The sequence below is a fragment of the Mustela nigripes genome, unplaced genomic scaffold (assembly GCF_022355385.1).
Source record: "Mustela nigripes isolate SB6536 unplaced genomic scaffold, MUSNIG.SB6536 HiC_scaffold_20, whole genome shotgun sequence".
In the NCBI taxonomy this organism is placed as follows: Eukaryota; Metazoa; Chordata; class Mammalia; order Carnivora; family Mustelidae; genus Mustela; species Mustela nigripes.
This window is the reverse complement of record NW_026739436.1, coordinates 2,404,900-2,412,829: the sequence shown is the minus strand read 5'-3', so window position 1 is coordinate 2,412,829 and position 7,930 is coordinate 2,404,900. Positions and strand designations below refer to the sequence as shown.

General features: G+C 34.9%; 1 pseudogene; it reads left to right on the top strand.

Moving 5' to 3' along the window:
- The first annotated feature begins 7,523 nt into the window (after positions 1 to 7,523).
- On the top strand, positions 7,524 to 7,624 carry LOC132008057 (U6 spliceosomal RNA; annotated as a pseudogene).
- The last annotated feature ends 306 nt before the right edge of the window (positions 7,625 to 7,930 follow it).

The following is a 7,930-nucleotide window of genomic DNA, read 5'->3' as shown; positions in this document are numbered from 1 at the left end:
ATGGAGAAATCTGCTGATAAATCTGCTGATAAAACCAAAGTGTATGTATATATATATATATATACATATATATATATATATATATTTGGGTATATAACAAAATATATATACTTTTGTTCTATATATATAGAACAAAAGTGAAATGAACTTTTGGGACTTCATCAAGCTCAAAAGCTTCTGCTCAGCAAAGGAAACAGTCAACAAAACAAAGAGGCAACACACGGAATGGCAGAAGATATTTGCAAATGACAGTTCAGACAAAAGGTTGATAACAGGATCTATAGAGAACTCCTGAATCTCCACACACACAAAACAAATAATCATATCAAAAAATTGGCAGAAGATATAAATAGACACTTCTCCAATGAAGACATACAAATGACTATCAGACACATGAAAACATGCTCATCATCACTAGCCTTCATGGAGATTCAAATTCAAACCACATTGAAGGGATGGCATGAATTGCATGGAGCACTGGGTGTGGTGCAAAAATAATAAATACTGTTATGCTGAAAATAAATTAAAAATAAATAAAAAGAACACATTGAGATACCACCTTACACCAGTTAGAATGGTCAAAATTAACAAGACAGAAAACAACATGTGTTGGAGGAGATGTGGAGAAAGTGGAACCCTCTTCACTGTTGGTGGGAATGCAAGTTGGTGCAGCCACTTTGGAAAACAGTGCGGAGATTCCTCAAGAAATTAAAAATAGAAATTCCCTATGATCCTACAATTGCACTCCTGGGTATTTACCCCAAAGATACAGATGGAGTGAAAAGAAGGGCCATCTGTACCCCAGTGTTTATAGCGCCAATGCCACTGTTGCCAAACTGTGGAAGGAAACATGATGTCCTTCACCAGACGAATGGATAAGGAAGATGTGGTCCACATACACTATGGAGTATTATGCCTCCATCAGAAAGGACGAATACCCAACTTTTGTAGCAACATGGACGGGACTGGAAGAGATTACGCTGAGTGAAATAAGTCAAGCAGAGAGAGTCAATTATCATATGATTTCACTTACTTGTGGAGCATAACAAAGAGCATAGAGGACAAGGGGAGTTAGAGAGGAAAAGGGAGTTGAAGGAAATTGGAAGGGGTGGTGAACCATGAGAGACTATGAACTCTGAGAAACAATCTGAGGGTTTTGAAGGGGTGGCGAGTGGGAGGTTGGGAGAAACTGGTGGTGGATATTGGAGAGGGCACAGGTTGCATGGAGCACTGTGTGTGGTACAAAAACAATGAATACTGTTACGCTGGAAATAAATTAAAAAATGAAAAAATAAATTAAATATAATAATATAAAATAAAATATTGGCTAATGTATTAAATGTGTAGATTGCTTTAGGTAGCATAGACATTTTCACAATATTTATTCTTCCAATCCAGGAGCATGGAACATTTTTCCATTTCTTTGTGTCTTCCTCAATTTCTTTCATGAGTACTTTATAGTTTTCTGAGTATAGATTCTGTGTCTCTTTGGTTAGGTTTATTCCTAGGTATCTTATGGTTTTGGATGCAATTGTAAATGGGATTGACTCCTTAATATCTCTTTCTTCTGTCTTGCTGTTGGTGTAGAGAAATGCAACTGATTTCTGTGCATTGGCTAATGTAATTTAAACAGGAATGAATAAAGAACAGATCCACAAAACAAAGATCTCAATTTTTAATACACAATATTTTAGTTAGATTAAGGTTAATGAAGAATATTCAACTAAAAAATACTCTGAAATGAAGGATGAAACATTACAACCAATACCCAGAAATAGGACCATGGGTCTACTCTACACAATTATATAAAAGCAAATTAGATAGCCTATTAAAATGGATAAATCGTTGAATGTACAACTACTGAGACTGACTTATAGGAAAATAGAAAATATGAGCAGATCAATAACAAATAATATTTATTCAGTAATCAAATAGCTTTCATGTGGCAGAGAGGAAGAAGGCAGCAGAGAGGGAGGACCCTAAGCTCACCTATTCCCATGAACAGAAAACCAGGTAATTATAAAATCATCCTAAACACCCAGAAGTAAACCTGAAGACAAGAAAATAAACTGCACAACTAAAGGGAAAGAAGAAGCCACATTAAAGAAAGCAGGAAGTGCAGAGGCATGGTTTATGGCGGGAACAGATTGCAGGTGGTGCAGAAGGGAGGGAGCCATGACTACAGAGAAGTATGAATGAGACAAAAGCACATAGAGCAAACGCACAAGGATGACATTTCCACAAAGCCACTGGCTGGCTGATAAGGGAAGCTATATAAGGTTAGCAGCTGATCTGTCCATAGAATCTTGGTAGACCAGGAGGCAGGGGTGTGAGACATACAAAATATGTAATGGGAAAAAAATCTGCAGCCAAGAATGTTCTATCCAGCAAGGCTATCGATCAGAATAGGAGGAGGCATAAAGACTCTTCTAGACAAACAAAAGATAAAAGAATTTGTGAGCACTGAACCAGCCCTGCAAGAAATATGAATGGGACTTTTTGAGTGAAATGAAGACACCTGAAGTGAAAAAGTCCACAGGGGCACAGAGAAAATCTCCAGGCACAATGACAAAGCAAGTAATAAAATGACACTAAACACACACCTATCAATAATTAGTCTGAACATAATTGAACTAGGTGCTCCAATCAAAAGACACAGCATATTGGAATGGATTTTTAAAAATGGGTGCCTGGGTGGCTCAGTGGGTTAAGCCCCTGCCTTTGGCTCAGGTCATGATCTCAGAGTCCTGGGATCAAGCCCCACATTGAGCTCTCTGCTTAGCAAAGAGTCTGCTTCCCTTTCTCTCTGCCTGCCTCTCTGCCTACTTATGATCTCTCTCTGTCAAATAAATAAATAAAATCTTGAAAAAAAAAAAAAGTCTTTCTAAAAAAGAAAAAAAGACCATGTAGGGGTTACCTGGGTGTCCTAGTGGGTTAAACCTCTGCCTTTGGTTGAGGTTATAATTTAAGGGTCCTGGGATTGAGCCCCCCATCAGGCTCTCTGCTCAGCAAGGAGCCTACATCCCCCTCTGTGCCTTCCTCTCTGCCTACTTGTGATCTCTCTCTGTCAAATAAAATCTTTTTTTTTAAAGGACATGTAGTTGCTACATACAGGAGACTCCTTTTAGACCTAGGACACCTTCAGACTGAAAGTGAGGGTATGGAGAAAACATCTTTCATGCTAAATCACATACAATGAAAGCTGGAGTAACAACATTTATATCAGACAATAAAAACTTTAAAACAAAGACTACAAGAGAAAAAGAAAGATACTACATAATAATAAAAAAGACAATCCAAATGGGGAATTTATTTATTTATAAAAATAAATAAAGGTGTTAACCTTCAACAAAAACAAGGGCAGCTATATGTATAAAACAATAACTGAAAAAAACATAGCAAAGAATCAAATGAAGTTAACATTGTTCATATATTATCACATTTTATTAAGACTCTCTACTTATAATTTCTTTTGTGTTTACTTACATGCACATGCACATGACACCATTTTTCATAATATAATCACCATCATTTGTAATAACAAATACTTTTAGAAAAATTTTATTCAGGGTTAACCCTGCATTGGGCTCTCTGCTCAGTGGGGAGCCTGCTTCCTCTCTCTCTCTCTCTGCTTACTTGTAATCTGTATTTCAAGTAAAATAAATAATATCATTTTAAAAAAAAGAAAAGTTTTATTCAGCAATTTGAAATTATATCACATATCTTTTTTTTTAAGATTTTATTTATTAATATGACAGAGAGAAATCACACAAGTAGACGGAGAGGCAGCCAGAGAGAGAGAGAGGGAAGCAGGCTCCGAGCCTGCTGAGCAGAGAGCCCGATGCGGGACTCGATCCCAGGACTCTGAGATCATGACCTGAGCCGAAGGCAGCGGCTTAACCCACTGAGCCACCCAGGCGCCCAAGAAATTATATCACATATCTTACGCAATAATGGAATTCATCTAAAATTGAAGGTAGATGAAGAATGGAGAATTTGCAAGTACGTGGAAATTGAAACCAAATTTTAAACAACGAATGTATCCAAGAAGCAAACAGAAGAGAAGCTAGGAGTAAATAGCTTGATACAAATGAAAATGAAAATATAACTGCCACTCTGGAAAACAGTATGCAAGTTCCTCATTAAAAATAAAGTAGAGCTACCTACATTTAAAAAATATATTAAAAACACAGCTACCTAAAACCCAGGAATTACACTACTAGGTATCTAACCCAAAGATTCAGATGCAGTGAAAAGAAGGGATATATTCACACAATGTTCATAACAGCAATGTACACAATCACCAAACTGTGGAAAGAACCAAGATGCCCTTCAATGGACGAATGGATAAGGAAGATGTGGTTCATATAGACTATGGAGTATTATGCCTCCATCAGAAAGGATGAACACCCAACTTTTGTAGCAACATGGACAGGACTAGAAGAGATTATGCTGAGTGAAATAAGTCAAGCAGAGAGAGTCAATTATCATAAGGTTTCATTTCTCAGTGGAACATTAAAATTAACATAAAGGACATGGGGAGATGGAGAGGAGAAGAGAGTTGAGGGATATTGGAAGGGGAGGTGAACCATGAGAGACTATGGATTCTGAAAAACAACCTGAAGGTTTTGAAGGGGTGGGGTGGGAGGTTTGGGGAACCAGGTGGTGGGTATTAGGGAGGGCATGGTTTGTATTGAGCACTGGGTGTGGTGCAAAAACAATGAATACTGTTACGCTGAAATGAAATTTTTTAAAAAATAATTATGATGTAGAATTTGAGTAAACATCATATTGGAAGGCTTTAGTTTTACTATTTAAAAATCCTTATGAATTTCTTTTCTCAATAATTTGCCAAAAACAAAAATGTATGGTGTTTAAACATATACATACATACACACGTATATAATATTGAGTTATTCCACCAGTTTCTACAGCCTTGTCTCAGAGATTTTTATGCTATCACCTGATACATTATAGTAAAATTAAATGCCATTAAGGGTCAAAATCATATTTCTTGATATAAGATAATAATATGTAATGATGAAAAAGTCATTTTCTCTCATTTTGTACCTCTTAAATCATTTCCTGATATATCACTAAAAGTTTTGATCAGGGCTCAACAGACTTTTGTCTCTAAAGGGTCAGATTATAAATATGTTATCTTTTACAGGGAATATTAGTGCTCTCTCTCACATCTACTCAACTCTGTTGTTGTTTGTGGAAACAAACACCACCATAGTTTGTTGATTTGTTTGTTTGGGTTTTTTTTTTTTTAATCAACATTACCTCATTGTTCTAAAACTGTACTTAGAAAAATCAGATAATGGGTTTGATGTGGCTATATTTGGTTGATCTCTGATTTAGACCTGTGTTTTTGGAATTTCATTAAGGATTAACTTAGTATGTATATGGCTGACTCTCATTTTAACCTATTCAAGGAACTTGTGTTTAAATATTTTGCTCATAATCAATTTCCAAAAAGAGCAACTTCTACTGACCACATCGTGCTAACAAGTAAAAAAACTGGACAGACTGAAAAACCATCACCTCTTCACAGATCCATCAGGGAAACAAGGTCACAGACCAGGCTACTAATGTGGAAAATGAAACTTATTTGGGTAAGTTCCACAAAAACTAAACACTTTGAAAACAATTCCTAGGGTAGAAAAACTGCACTATAGTTAAAAAATTGCCAGGGATTCAGTGTGGATGACATAGAGTTAAAAAGTAAGTAAAAAGGTGAGCAAATAGTACAAAAACAAACAAACAAAGAACTTGCAAGGGCTTACTTAAGAGGGAAGCCCAAATTTTTGTATTATCTTCAGGAATTCTATTACGTCCTCAATGAATATCACAGAAATATAACCATTTTTAATACATAAAAATATTCTTTTCTTAATAAGAAACTATTTTAACATGCTGGGATTTTATCAGCGCCTAACCAACACTAAGAAGGCAAATGTTTAATCCCAACCACCCGTAACCATGCAGTCCTTAAAAAGAAACAGTGAGGAGGGTGATGAATGAGAGGCATTGTGAAAATGAACAATATAGAGAAATAAGCTCACCAAAGCACTGAGTTTTCATCATAGAACTGTTGAATGGTTGTCCACAGACTTTACCACCAAATGACTTAAAATGCTAGTCACTGCAGCTTTAGCTAATATATCATGTACATCATTCAACAAAAACTTAGAAGGAGTGCCAAAAGGCCAAAATCACAGTTTTAAAAAACAAAAGCCACAACGAATATGGCTGGAATGTTGATATTATCAGACCAGGGAATTTAAAAGCCTGTAATTAATATGCTAAGATCATTATGGTAAAAGTCAAGAAAATGTGAGAACAAATGGATAATGTAACAGATAAAAATTCTAAGAAAAAAATTCTAGAAGTCAAAATTATTACAGACAAAATAAAGAATGCCTATGGTGGATTGATTAGTGTACATGACTGAAAAGAATATTGGAGATTGAGCATTTGATGATAGAAAGATCCTAATTGAAAACCAAGATGAAAATAGAAAAGGGGAGGAAATAAAGAAAGAGAATAGCATATCCAAAAACTGGGACATATACAAAAGGTATAACATAGGTATAAATGATTACAAGAAAAAAGGGATGGGAGGAATACAAGCAATATTTGAAATAATTATGATGTATCTTGTTCACCTTCCCCCCATTTATGCCAAACACAAGACAAAAATCCCAAAGTGCTCTGAGCTTACTTCTAGGCCCATTATATTCAACTGCAAAATTTTAAAGATAAGAATTATTGAAAGAAGTCAGAGCACAGAATTACCTATGGAAGAGTAATATAGGAATTACATTAATCTTTTCAGAAAACATACAAGCAAGAAAGAAGTACCACCAGCCTAGAATTTTGTGCCATGTAAAATTCTTCAAAAGTAAAGGGTAAATAATTTCTCAAAAATTGAAGGCAGTTCTCAGTAGATTTACCTTGGAGGATTTCTTTTTTTTTTTTTTTGTTAGTTTTGTTTTGTTTTTAGAAGGAGGAAAAATGATATTTTCTTGAAACAGATCTTCACAAAGAAAGCATATTAGAATGTCATATGAAGTGTATAAGTGAGGGTAAAATAACTCATCTTTCTACATGATGTAATAGATAACAGTTTACCAAATTAATAATAGGGGATAATGTATTTGATTATGTAAGCTAGTGTATAAGTTAAATGAAGGAGAACACTAGAACTAGATGGGAGAGTGAGGAATTAGGAAATTTTATTATAAAGAATATAATACAAAATTATAAAGAATTTGCAATGCCTGTGAAGTGAATTCATTATTTAAAAGTAGATTTGTATGAATTATAAATGTATATTGCAAACTCTAATCCAAATCCAAAAAGAAAGTACAAAATAATACAATATATAACATGAATGCAAATATATATAAAACCACTATTTTTATTCCATATGTAATATATAGAGAAATACAATATATATTAAGATACAATATATTAAGGAAGGGAAGAAATGAGTCATGTAAGAAACAATACAATGGTTGCTTTGACAGCATACACACTAAAAAGAGAAAAGACAAATAAGATTAGCATACCCCTACAAAAGGATGACATGAAAATTCATGAAGAGCTCCATTTTTTTAAATGACAACAAAAACATACTTACCTATTGTTACTTTGAATGTGAATGGACAAACTGCTCCAATCAAAAGTCATATGATGACAGATGGAATACAAAAGTAAGACCCCAAAATATTCTGCCTAAAAGAGACTTATTTTAGACTTAAAGACATGTGCAGATTCCATGCAATGGGGAAAAAACTCTACCTAGAGACACTATATACAGAGAGGAGAAGGAATTTGGGGGAAATTGGAAGGGAAGGTGAACCATGAGAGACTATGAATCCTGAAAAATAATCTGAGGGTTTTGAAGGGGCGGGGGGTGGGA